Raw genomic sequence first — 12,593 nt, 5'->3', positions numbered from 1 at the left:
GCCTGAAGGTCCTCTAGGGCCGAGGGAGCTGGGGGACAGGAGGAGACCTAGGCCTGGAGACGGGAGAGGACGGCAGTACAGTTACCTCCCCAGAACAGGCCAGGCTGCAACTGGTCATCCAGTCCAAAGCCACTTCGCTTTTTGGCCGCATTTCCCTAGGGATCTCTGGGTGTGGAGACAAAGACCTTCACCCCCTAAGGTCACAGTTCCTCTTTTGGGGCCCTACATCTCCCGCCTCCACGCTTTTCTCTGGGCTGAGGCCTCTGCCTGGCGTGCCCTCCACCCTCTCTCCCTAGTCGTAGCATCCCTTCAGACTCCATCAAGCCTCACCTCCGAGGACCTTTTCCTCCCATCACCTGGTATCTAATTTGCATACATCTGCATATGTTCCCTTAGACTAGGAACTCCTGGTTGGGGGGGCAGGGGCTGGCTTTTGTCTTTCTTTGCATCTGCACTGAGCAGAGGGCCTGACACACAGTAGGTGCTTAATTAATGCCCGTTGTCTCCTCCTGGAGCCTAATTAATGCTTTTTGACGAGCTGGGTGCTAATTCTGGCTGGGACTGTGTTGTGTGACCTTAGGCAAGTCCCTTTTCCTCTCTGAGGGCCTCTCAGCCCCCACCCATTAAACTTGGGAGTAAGACCGGACATTTTCGAAGGTCATTCAAAGACTCAACACTGTCCAGTCTCTTTCCTTCTCCTTTCCTCAGTTTCCACCTGTGTAAATCAGGGGTTTGGAACAGATGGGCTCTAAAATCCTTTGGGCACAAGGTCACGCGAAGGGTCTCGCAGGGAGGTGTCTAGTCCAGCCTCCGAGGCTTCTAGGATTCTCGGACCCAGCGCAGCTGTGTGGCCTCGGGCAAGCCCAGCGGCCTCTCTGGGCCTGGACGGTAACAGCTGAGGGAGGAGGCGGGGCTGGGGGGAGGCGGGGCTGGGGGGAGGGCCGGCCCAGGAGGGGGCGCTCCTGCGCCCCAAGGCCAGGCCGCGCTTGCGCACTGAGCAGTGCCCCTCCACTCGCCCGCCTGACTTCCCCCTTACCTCGCCCCCTGCAAACGCAAGGGGGGGAGGGGGCCGCGCGCATGGCCGAGCCACGTGACCCCCAGGCCCTGCCCCAAGATGGCGGCCGCGGCCGGTTTAACGGTTCCTCCGAGCTCGAGCTCCTGGCCCGTGGGGCCCCTTCTCCCCACCCCCTAACCCCGCGCCCGGTGCGGGTCCGGTCTCGAAGCCAGGTCCGACGCGCCCTGTCCGCTTTTCCCCTTGGTCCGGCGCGCGCGCGCGCGCGCCCCCTCATCCTGGCTCCGCGGGTCGGCGTTAGGAGGCGGGGCCAGCGCGCCGCGCTATCGACGGGCAGCCGCCGTAGCCAATTGGGTCCTGGACGTGCCTCTCAGGGGCGGGGCTCGCCGGCGCTCCGTCTTCGCGTCGGGTCCTTTGGCTTTCGGGAGAGGGGCGGGAGCGACCTGGGTGGTGCCCCGCTTCCTTGAGCCGACCAATGGGAGGGAGGAGAGGCGCCCTTGGAGGGGCGGGGCCGAACCGTAATTGACGAGCGCTTCCTTAGGAGTCCGGGCGGAGGGAGGGGCGGCGAGGGGGAGGTGACGCAAGCCTAGACAGACCAATGGGCGGCGTGCTGCGGGCGGCGGGGGCGGGGCCGTAGCGCCTGATGGACGGCGCGGGCGGCCTATGGACGAGCGGCGTGGTGGGGGGGGCCCGAGCCTTCTGGTTCAACGTGGGTCAATTTTTTGTGAATGAGGAGGGAGGTTGTGGGGCCGCCGTCGCCGCCGTGGTGGGGAGCGAGCCAGTGCCCGAGCGCCCCAGCCCCGCCGCCGCCGCCGCCGCCGCCGCCGCCTCCGCAGACCAGCCCGGCCCGCTCCGAGCCCTGAGCCCGGAGCCGCCGCCGCCGCCGCCGCCGCCACTGCCACTCCGAGCGCCGCCCCGGGCCCGGCCCGCCCGGGGAGATGCGGCCCCAGAGGGAGGCGATGCCCGAGCCGCGGCCGCCGCCCCGGAGCCCGCCCCGGTAAGTGCAGGGCAGCCGCCCGGGCCATTGTCCGCCTCCGCCCCGTGCCCACGCCGGGCTGGGCCCCGCGCTGCCGTCCCTCCCCCGAGACAGACAGACAGACAGACAGACAGACAGAACCCGGCCCGGGACAGAGACACCCCCCCCCACTCCAGCCGCGAGGCCCTTCCCCGCGCCCCCCTCTTCCAGGCGGAGACCCCATCATCCCCCCCCCCCCCGCCGCGGGTCCTTCTGTTCCTCTCCCCCCACTTGTCATCCCCCTGCCCCCTCCCCCAGACCTGCGCCCCGCGGTCCCTTCCTCCGAGCTTGTCATCTCGGCCCCCCCACCTCTGCGTCTCCCCCATTTTCTTGTCTTCCTGGGGATCCTGCGATGGCTCGGGCAGCTCACTCCCGGCCCTGCAGTGGGGCCCTCCAGCCCCCCACCCTCCCTGCCCGGGCCGGCCCTCTCCCGGGTCCTGCTGCTGCGCCAGCAGGTTGGAGGGCATCCTGCCCGGAGAGGGGGCGCCCCAGCCCCCCTCCCCCAGCCCTCCTCCCCTCCGTGCTTAGAATGGAGCAGTTTTACAATTAAATGAGCGATTCTCCTGGCAAGCCCCCGCCCTGGCCGGGATCGGTGACCCCAGCTCCTGTCTGGTGCTGGCCGTGGTTTGGGGAGACCCCTGCCCTCCACCGGCCTGTCCCCTCTCGCGCTTGAGAGTCGGGGGTCTGTGGGGCCGCTGAGCCCAAGCCTGAAGCTCTGGGCAGATTGAGGACGGAGATAGGTAACTGGCTGCCTGGCGTGGGCTTCCCAAACCGGTTTGGTTTGGCGTGTGAGTGTGTGTGTGTGTGTGTGTGTGTGTGTGTGTGTATGTGTGTATATGTATGTATGTTGGGGGGGGTGCTAAGAAAGGAGGTTGCAAATGGGGAGGCCTTGCCACTGTCTCGCCCTGCCCCAGACTGCAGAGGAGTGAGCGTCTGGCTGGAGAAAGACTTCTTTGGGATCTTGGCTGCCTCCCGGGGAGGGCTGAGCAGGAGGGACCCCCCTGGGGGTGCAGAGTTAAGGGCTTTGATGCGGCTTGGGGGGGGGGGGGCGATGGGGAGGGAAGCTAAGCCCACAATAAGAAACTGCAGTTTGGAGGCTTAATTTTGTCGGAATGGAAAAAAGGAGCGACCGCTGGCTGAAGTCGCTGCAGCGGAATCCATCCCTGTGCCAGGGAAGGGAATCTGGGGGAAGGCTCCTAGGCTGCAGCTGTAGAGGGCCTGGAGATCATGCAGCTGGACCCTCCCTCCCGGGAAACTGAGGGCTTTGAGAGGGGCCCTAGGACAGCCAGCTAGGAGGTAGCGGGGCCTGAGGCAGCCCAGGATTCATCCAAGCCAGGAAGGCAGGCCTGTGTGGCTTTCATTCTGCATGGTTTTCTCAGCCCTGGGATGTTGCTGGCTCCGATTGTATTATCTGAACTCCTCTGGCATTGCAAAAACACAACATGAAATTAGAGGCAACTTATCTTTTATTTCCTCTGTACACAGACAGATTGGCCACTGGAATAGCTGGAGACCTTCTGTGTGCCCTAGAAGGGCCTGCCTCGGGAGGAAGGCCCATCAACAATTTCTAATAACTCGTCTCGCTGATTAGGAAGGTTCCTTTTATTGGGTGCCTGGAAATTGACCTGCTGTGACACAATTTTCAAATAAAGCTTTGTAGAAATTAAACTTAAGTTATTTTAAACTAATGACTTTCTTAACTAAATCTTAATTGCATGACTACAGAGACCAATCTAATTGCCTAATGAAAAAAATGCCTGCTGGTTCTAGGTAGGGAGTGCGTCCCCGTCAGCATCACCATGGCCGGCGGTGACGGCTCGGGGCTCGATCTCTTCCGCCTGCCCCTCCGATGGCCTTTCTGGTCCGACCACAAGTCCCCCGAAAGCATCTGAGAGCCCAGTGCCTTTAAAGAAAACAGGCTGGGCAGAAGTAAACAAACAAACCAGCCAGCCAGCTCTGCCTGTCAGTGGGTTCAGGAGTGGCTGCTGCCTGGCCTCCCCCATCCCCTTTTGTAATAGGATCGGGCCCAGGCGCTTGCCTGGAGTTTTAATTGTTTCTGATAATTCTGTGCCTTATTTTAGGGGCTTTAGATTCAAAGCTGCTGTTGTGGTTTCTGAGCCTCAAACTTAATGGGGGTGTGTGGGGGGGGGTGGGATGGAATGAAGAAAACTCAGCTGCATGTGTGCAAATAGTCACCGCGGCAATTACGAGGCAACAAAAGTTATGGCAGCATTTTGCGGTAGCTATGGCAACACGTTTACTCGATTATAATTGGAAATGCAAAATGCCACCCAGTCAGAACTTTTGGCAGTTGTAGATTTGGGGGTAGGCTAAAGCTGGAAGTAGGCCTTTCTCTCTTCTCCTCTTAGGCGCCAGAGGGGCCCCCCCAAAAAGGACATCAAGGTCTCGCTCCTTTTTTTCTCTCTATTATACTTTCTGAAAGTTCTGTGATACATCATATGCATAACGTCCCTCCTTTGAATTGGTGGCACCGGAGAGCTCAAATATGTGTGGGAGGGAAGGAAGTATTTTCATGCCTTAGATTTTTTTTTAAAGACTTGGATCTCTGTTCTAGGCTTTTGTTTTAAAGATCAGATTCCCTTCCACAAAGTGAGCGTCAGTGAACCAGGAGGACACTGGGGGGGGGGGGGGGGGGGGGTTTTTCTCCCCCCCCCCCCCTTGTTCCCTTGCTCGAGGGCCCCCCCCCCAACTTGCTGGCCTTACTACCCACCCTGTCAAGTACAGGGCGTGTGGTGAGTGCCCTCCAAAGGCCCAGAGGGGAGATCCCAGCACGGATCTCTGGCCGGGAGCTCGGCCTAGCAGGCCGCTGCCCCTGCTTCATCCTTTCGTCCTCCTTGTCCAGCCAGGTGAAAACCTAGCGAGGGTGTGCTCTGGTGGAGGGAGGGGCTGGCTGCCTCCATGGAGGATGGAAGGCTCAGACGGGGAGCACGAAGCAGATGTGGCCCAACATGCCTGAGCAGATCATTTTGTGTGGTCAGCAGGAGAACGGCTCTGCCGAACACAGGCTCAAAATGTCCCACTCCTCAGAGGCATCCAGAGGCCAGAAACTCCGGCAAAGGGGGTTCTGGGTCCGTGATGGCGAACACATGGCCCTGGGCCCCCGTCCTGAGGTGGCTGCCGGGCCCTGAGGAGCCCAGTTGACTCGTTGCTGGGCAGGACTGTGCCCCAGCAGGAGCCCCGGAGTCTAGGGTTCGAGGTCATTTACCTTTGCCATCAGGCCTGGTTTGGATGGCCTCTTGACTGTTTGAGCTTCGTGGTTGGGAGGTTTCAGTTCACCAAAGAACGGCTTTGAATGAAAACCCTTTGATGCTCGGGGGTGGGGCAGAAGGAAATGAGGCTCGGTGCCGTCTGAATTTCCACAACAGAAGAAACATGTTGTCGCCCATGTAGAAGCCATCACTCTGTTTTCTATTGAAAACGGCTGGACCCTCGTCCCCTGGAAGCTGCCCTGAGGAGCAGATTGATTCATGATGCAGCGCGCTCTGAAGAATGGGCGCTGCCTGAAAATGAAAGGAAAATACCACCAGCTGGGGCCTCAGTTTCTTTCCCTGCAAAATGAGGAGGTTGGAGGAGCTGAATAGAAGACCTGGGCTCCGATATTGCCTTAGACACCTGCTAGCTGGGTGACTCTGGGCACTCAGGGCCTTTCCATCTGGGCCTCAGTTTCCTCTTCTGTTAGGTGGCGGGCTCAGAAGCCTCTGCTAACTCCAGGTCCCACTTCTTGGGAGTCTCTGGTCCAGCGTCAGTGTAAACGTGGCCCTTTGGCACACTTTGGACCCGTCTCCTTGGGCAGCCGTCTGGGAAAAGCAGAGGGGTGGGAGCCCACGTAGGAGCACTGCAGAGGAGCACAGACTGAGAGCTAGAACCAGTCAGTCAACATTTATTAAGCACCTACTATGTGCCTGGACTCCTTCGGCTAAGAAAGAAACTGAGGCGCAGAGAGGGGAGGTGCTGTACACAAAGCCACCGAGGTGATGAAGGGTTCAGAGGTCAGCCCCATCAGGGCAATCTAGTCCGACCTCCCCATTGTACAGAGGAGGGAAGGGCCTTAGCCAAGGCCAGACACAGACCGTGAATTTGAAGCCAGGCCCCAGAACTCCATATTCCTTTCTCTTCTTTCTCCTGCTCAGCCCCGCTGCTGAGCCCTCTCCAGTTTAGAGGCAGGATGGCAGCAGTCTTGGCACAAGCTGAGGATGGTGGGGTCTCATTTGGGACGCAGATTGTGGGCCCCCAGATGTGTTGGTCTGCGGAGCGGGGTTATGGGGTCACGGGCCCAGAGCTGGACGAGGCCTCAGAGGCCGTCTAATGCCCCCTGTCATTTGACAGAGGAGGAAACTGAGGCTCCCCACCCCCGGAAGGTGCAGAGGCTCCAGCCTGAGGCCTGCAGGTTTCTGCTTTCCCTGTCCTGGGCCTTGTCTGTGGATGGGGCTGCTGGGGGCCAGGCCTGCTGTTTGAAGAAAGACCTGGGGTGAGCAACTGACATTTTTAAGTTGGTTCCCAGGAGTGTTTTCTTTTCATTTCTGTGCCTTCCTGAAGACAAGTTGGTCAGTCAGCAAATACTGTGAACTACGTACTCTGCTAGGTGCTAGAGATACAGAGAAAAGCAAAAACAGTGCCTACTTTCAAGGAGGGCCCAGCTTAATGGAGTCCACCATGGGATCAGTGGAACCCAGGACATACTGACTTTTTAGAGAGGAGAGGAGAAATTGAGGCAGTGTGGTACAGAGAGAATATCCTGAGGCCCAGGGTCTGGGTTCAGATCCTCAGTCTGCTCCTTGTGGGACACTTCCTTGACTTCTCTGGGTCTCAGTCTCTTCATTGGAATTGAATTCTCCCAACACTAATCATCTTGGCCGATCTCCCACTGAATTTGGTGGTCCCTCCTATAATATCCGGGAGACCAGGTCCTCCACTCTCTGCTTGAATACTTCTAAGAATGGGGAGCTCACTACCTTTATGTGGCCTGGCAGGATTTCATAATGGAGAGTCCACTTTTTTTGGCAACTGCACCAGAGTCACCACCTGATTTCCTCCCCTGGTCTCCTCACCTCCTTTCCAGCTATGGGGAGGTCAAAGCTTTGAGAGTCTCCTTCCCAGACTGTTGGCCCTTTGCTGGCCCATGGCCGTCGGAGAGGGTGGCAGCACGTTCGGGCACAGCCCTGGGGAGTTGCAGGGGAGGACTCTTCCTTTCTCTTTCTCCATTTCCTTTGCTGCTGAGGTCTTTTCCTGGCTCTTCCTCCTTCCTTCACTTGATTCCCGTCCTGCCCCCGGGCACTTCACTTTGGTCCTGGAGCCCCGGTCTTTGGGAAGGCGCCTGCAGGCGTTGGACCGTGGACCGATGGGTGTGTGGAACAGACCGTGGGGGCTCGTGATACGCCTCCCTCGGGGGGGGATGGGGGGGCGGGAGGACCAAAGGGCTGTAAAGCTGACTGAACTGGCAGCGGGAGCTGTTAGGATGAAATGAACAGCGTGGCGGAGATGTGAACGTTACTATTGTGACAGCTGCCTGTTGCACAGGGGTGCAGAGCAGCCCTCCAGCCATAAAGACCTGGGTTCGATTTCTTCTTCTCCCGTAAGCTGAGCACGCCCCACGCCCCAAATCCCAAGACAACCCCCCAAGAGGCCGAGTTGTGGGACCAGTGCTGAGCTGCTTTGGCAGAGGGCGCTTCTGAGCCCAGAACTGCCTGGAAGGGAATGACAGAATGGGCGCCAGTGCATCGAGTCAGCATCTGCTGTGACGGGGCTAAGCTCTGGGGGTAGACATTCTCTGCCCTCAGGAAGCTTACAGAGGTGTGGATGGGTGAGGGGGGCCCTGGGAGAGGGTTATTCTCCTTTGGAAAGTTATTCAATGGTGAGTGGGACCCAGGGGCAGTGTAGACACACCCTTGTGGCTTTCCTGTGATCTTGACTGCAGAGCCTGGATGGTGGGAGTGGGGGAGAGGCATGGGCGTAGCGGCAGCACGCCTAGCTAAACTGGCTTAGGCAGTCCCTGTGACATCATAGATGCGGTGCTCACCCTACCCGCAATTATTAAGCACCCACTGTATACAGAGCAGCGTACTCAGTAGAGGGGCTTGGGAGGGTGGGGCCATATACATGTAGGTAAGAAAGGAGTTTATGAAGTCTGTGATTTAGTTGTTTAGTCATGTCTGACTCTCCTTGACCCCATCTGGGATTTTCTCGGTAGAGATACTGAGGTGGTTTGCCATTTCCTTCTCATTTTACAGATGAGGAAACTGAGGCAAGCAGAGTGAAGTGACTTGCTCAGGGTCACCCCGCTACTAAGTGTCTGAGGCCAGGTTTGACCTCGGGAAGATGGGTCTTCGTGACTCTAGGCCTGGTGCTCTATCTCGGGGCCATTAATTAGTGATTGATTAGCAGGGCATAGGACACCTGTGCAGATCCGTATGCCATCCATATAATTCATATGAGTCAAACAGAAGTGTATGGGAGTCTAAAGTTGAGAAGGTGGCTGCCAGCCCGTGCTGTTAGGGATGAATCATCTTCGCAGAGCATGGGCAGGGGTGAGCAGAGGGAGAGAACTGCCCTATGCCCAGGACCAGAGGAGGAGACAAAGAGTCAGCCATTCTGGGTGGAAGGGGCTTCTTGGGGTCAAGGTCCTGTGAGGAGCAGGAAATAAGCGTTCCTAGAGCACCTACTATGTGCCAGGAGCTCTGCTCCGTTCTTTTTATCACTATTATCTCATTTGATTTTCGCAACAACCCTGGGTAGTAGGTGCTGTTATTATCACTATTTCACAGATGAGAAAACTGAGGCTTCAGTGCCTTGTCCAGGGTCACATAGCCAGAAAATGTCTGAGGCTAGATTTGATTTCGGGTCTTCTGAATTCCAGGCCTAGCCAGCACTGTGGCGCCCCCTAGCGGCCACCACCAGATGGAGGCCTTTGACCTTGACTGATAGGGAGCCGCTGAAGATTTTGGAGGGGAGGGGGGCCTGAGGCCAGGAACGAGGTCAAAGGCAGGAAGCGTGGATAGGGGTAAAGAAGCCCCGTCCATCCTCTCTTCAGCTGATCACCTGGTGCAGTGACTCAGCTGGACCTGTCCCTCATGCTCCCTCCTCACCCGCACCTGCCGGCTTCCCCAGCTGCCTTCAAATCCCAGCTAAGGTCCCCCTTTGCCCAGGGAGCCTTTCCCAGTCCCCACTAAGGCTGGTGCTTTCCCTCTGCGTTATCCCCCATTTATCCTGTCTTTCGCTCGTCTGTACATCGAAGACGTGTCTTCCAGGCAGCTGGAGATCGGTCAGGAGATCAGTAGATTAACAGGTAGTTATTTAGCGCCTATCGTGTGCACTGGGGATACTAGTACGCAGAATGAAGTGAGCCCTCCTTGCTCAGGAGGAGCTCATGTTATGGTGGGGAGACAGACAAAGACATAGCCAATGACACGTGGCATTAACTCGACAGTTCATAAAGGAAAATCTCTCCCAAGTAGTGAAATGGCAGGGGGTTTGGGAGGGAGGGGGCTGGCAGCTGGGGAATTCCATTAAGACCAATTAATTGTGTGTTTGGCGCTGGGAAGACAAAGATAAAAGTGAGTCAGTCCCTGCCCTCAAGGGGCTTGCATTTCTTCTGTCAGGGGCGATGTGCACGTACGTGTACATGTGGGTACATACACACATCTGTTCGTCTGTGCACGGATGCGTGCACAAGCATCTACTAAATGTAATGCGTCTGTATATGTGTATATAGTGGCTAGACAGAAAAATAGCCACGAGGTAATTTGGGGAGGGGTGGGGGGGCAGGGGAGAGGCTGGAACATTAGAGTGTAGTTAGTAGTAAACAGGCAAGGCGGAGTGGGAGCTGATGTGTTCCGGGTCTCGGGGAGAGGCTGTGCAGAGGCATGGGGATGGGACAGCAAAGGAGCCGTCTGGCCACAAGCATTTCTGGAGCTCTGAAGAGCCTGCAGATGCAGAGAAACGAGCAGTGGTTGAGACTGCAGACAGAAGAGAGGGCCGAGGGCAGAAGGAGAAGCAGGGGAAGGCCAGCGAAGGGATGTGGGGCCGGGTGAGCTTTGGTGACCGAGGGACCTGCTCCCCCTGAGTGGGGGGCTGGGGGGCAGGCGAATGTGTGGGAAGCAGCTTGGTCCAAGGAAGCCTTCTTTTGAGGGGAGGGGTTCGAGCAGGTTTGTGGGCAGTTGGGGAGGCACTTGGAGGGTGAATGAGACAGGGCGGAAGGTCAGCGTGGTTCTCTGAGGCTGGTGACCTAAGGCCGTCCCTGCCTCCTCCTCCTCTGAGAGCCGTGGCAGGCCTTGCAGAGATCCCAGTCGCCTTCTTGAGGCAGCTGCACCTGTGGAATTGTCGGGGGGTGGGTTCCCAAGCCGCCGCTCTTGGGGAGGGGGGCCCAGCCCCACTGCCAGGCTCTGTTGGAACCAGGATTTTCCCTCCTGAACTCGCTTCCAGGGCTGGGAGTTGGCTTCTTTCTGTTTCCAGGCTTCTGCAGGGCTGATTCTTCAGAGGTCCCATGTTTGGCCGTGTTTCCTTTCCTTCCTTGGGCTGCTGGGATGTCAGAAGCCTAAGATCGCCCAAGCCCAGGAAGAAACAAAGAGATTCGAGCTGCCTCTTTCCTGGGGCCTTGCTTCAGGCAGCCTCTTTTTCTTGGGCAGGTATTTTGAGGAGGGGTCAGGAAGGAATCCTGGAGAGAAGCTTATGAATTGTTGGAGGGCAGGCAGTGAAAGGGCTGCTCCTGCCCCCCTGAGTGATTTCTGGGCTGTTCAGCCAGAGGAAGTTGTTTCAGGAGCCGAGATGGGCGGATGTCCGACAGTGCTGCACTCCGCGTTATACAGAGAAGAAACTGAGGCCCAGGATCACGCAGTTAGGAAGAATCGGGTCGATTCTGAACCCAGGTCTTCCTGACTCCGGGGTCAGCACTTTGTCTCTCTGGCCATCAGCAGGCAGTGTGGTGGGGCCCTGGGCGCGGTCCAAGGCAGGAGCCAGGGTGTGGGGGTGTGATCCGTGTGGGATGATGCATGTATGTGAGTGATCCGTGTTTGTGTCTAATGTGTGTGTGAGCTGTGTGATCTTTGTGTGAGTAATCTCTGTGTGATTCATGTGTGTGAGCGATCCATGTACCCTCCATGTATGTGATCTGTGTGAATGATCCACATGCATGCATGTGCTTGATCTGTGTGTGTGTGTGTGTGTGTGACCTGTTAGCTCCCAGTTTGGGGAAGAGCCATTTTTTGACGCTTTAGAAGAACAGGCCAAAGACAAGTCAGCTTCCTTCCTTCCAAACTGAGCAGGAGAAAAGGCGGGGGTGGAGGGGGTGGGGGGAGTGATTAGCCCTTCTGGGGTCCCTTTATGTCCCGGCTCAGGCGGCTTCTTTTTTTCCGTTGGGCTTTTTCCTTTCTTTCTTTTTTTCTCTATTTGTGGTCTATCTGTTTTCATAACATTTTGATACAGTTTGATTTCCCCTTGAGCCTTGTAACTTCCCGTGATGCGCTAATATGGTTTCTTGTATAAATATTTTAAAACTCAGCCCTGTTGCTCAATGTTTGGGCGGCCTTCTTTGGTTTGAAGGTTGTTTAGAAAGTGTCCTGTTTTTATGCAATTCGGATGCTTCTGCTGGCTGGCTGGCTAGGCCTCTGACCATGAAAGAGTTACGGGCTCTGGCCGAACACAGAAGGAATTAGAATTCTGGGTTTTCTTGGGACTGCCTGGGGTGGGGGGAAGGCGGGGGAAGCGCCCTTCTCTCTGGCACTTTGGCGATTCCCCCCCCCCCACCCCTCCGCTTGGGCCAGATGCAGAACCCGTACCTGATAGGTGTGGGGGATCTTCCCGGAATCCTGGGGCCTGCCAGCTAAGCAGTGGGGGAAGTATGGGGTCACCTCTGTGGCCCAGGGGTGGGGAGCCTGCAGGCCACAAATACCCTCAATAAAAGGATTCGTTCGGTGAAGTTTGGATTCGGTCAAAGGGCCGCACTTGAGGATCTAGAGGGCCGTGTGTGGCCTCGAGGCTGTGGGTTCCCCAGCCCTGCCCTAGAGGGTTCATGTTAGGTGAGGGTCAAGTCCCCGTCTGGGGCAGGTGAGGGTCCAGGAGAAGGAGCATGTCTGGAGCCAGACTTCCTCGAGATCGTACCTGTTGAAGCAGAGGCCAAGAGAAACTTGCAGAGACTTTGGCCAGGCTGGGGAGCTAGTGGAAAGTGGTGGCTGGTGATGGGCTGAGCAGTCGCCATTCTCTTCCTCTGGTCTGTTGTGGCTCTGGGCCCCCTCCGCCTGATTGAGGGTGTCCTCTTGGGACATGGTTTTTAAGGCAGCCCTGGCCTATGGAGTGAGGCCTTCCTGGTGCCTTTTGTGGCTGGGGGCTGCATGGGGGAGTGAGCGGGAGACTGTCAGGTGAGGGCTTTGAGCATGGCTTCCTGGGTCATCTCCTGAGGCACCGATTCCTTCACCACATGGTCACCACATGGGTATCTCGTGTGTGTGTGTGTCTGTCTGTGTGTGTGTCTGTCTGTGTGTGTGTGGCTGTGTGTGTGTATGTGTGTGTGTGTATGTGTGTGGCTGTGTCTCTTTGTGTGTGTGGTGTGTGTGT

General features: G+C 57.4%; 1 protein-coding gene across 1 annotated transcript in view; it reads left to right on the top strand.

The window, feature by feature from the left end:
• The first annotated feature begins 1,976 nt into the window (after positions 1 to 1,976).
• LOC114054146 (histone deacetylase 4) overlaps positions 1,977 to 12,593 on the top strand; it is a 253,940-nt gene continuing 243,323 nt past the window's right edge. The window contains exon 1 of the mRNA XM_027877293.1: positions 1,977 to 2,009. The gene's annotated coding sequence lies outside the window, so the exon portion shown is untranslated. The remainder of the gene's footprint in view (positions 2,010 to 12,593) is intronic.

This window comes from Vombatus ursinus, unplaced genomic scaffold (genome assembly GCF_900497805.2).
Source record: "Vombatus ursinus unplaced genomic scaffold, bare-nosed wombat genome assembly UNPS02004259.1, whole genome shotgun sequence".
Taxonomy (NCBI): Eukaryota; Metazoa; Chordata; class Mammalia; order Diprotodontia; family Vombatidae; genus Vombatus; species Vombatus ursinus.
Note: the sequence above shows the minus strand (reverse complement) of the source record. Positions and strands in the feature narration are given on the sequence as shown.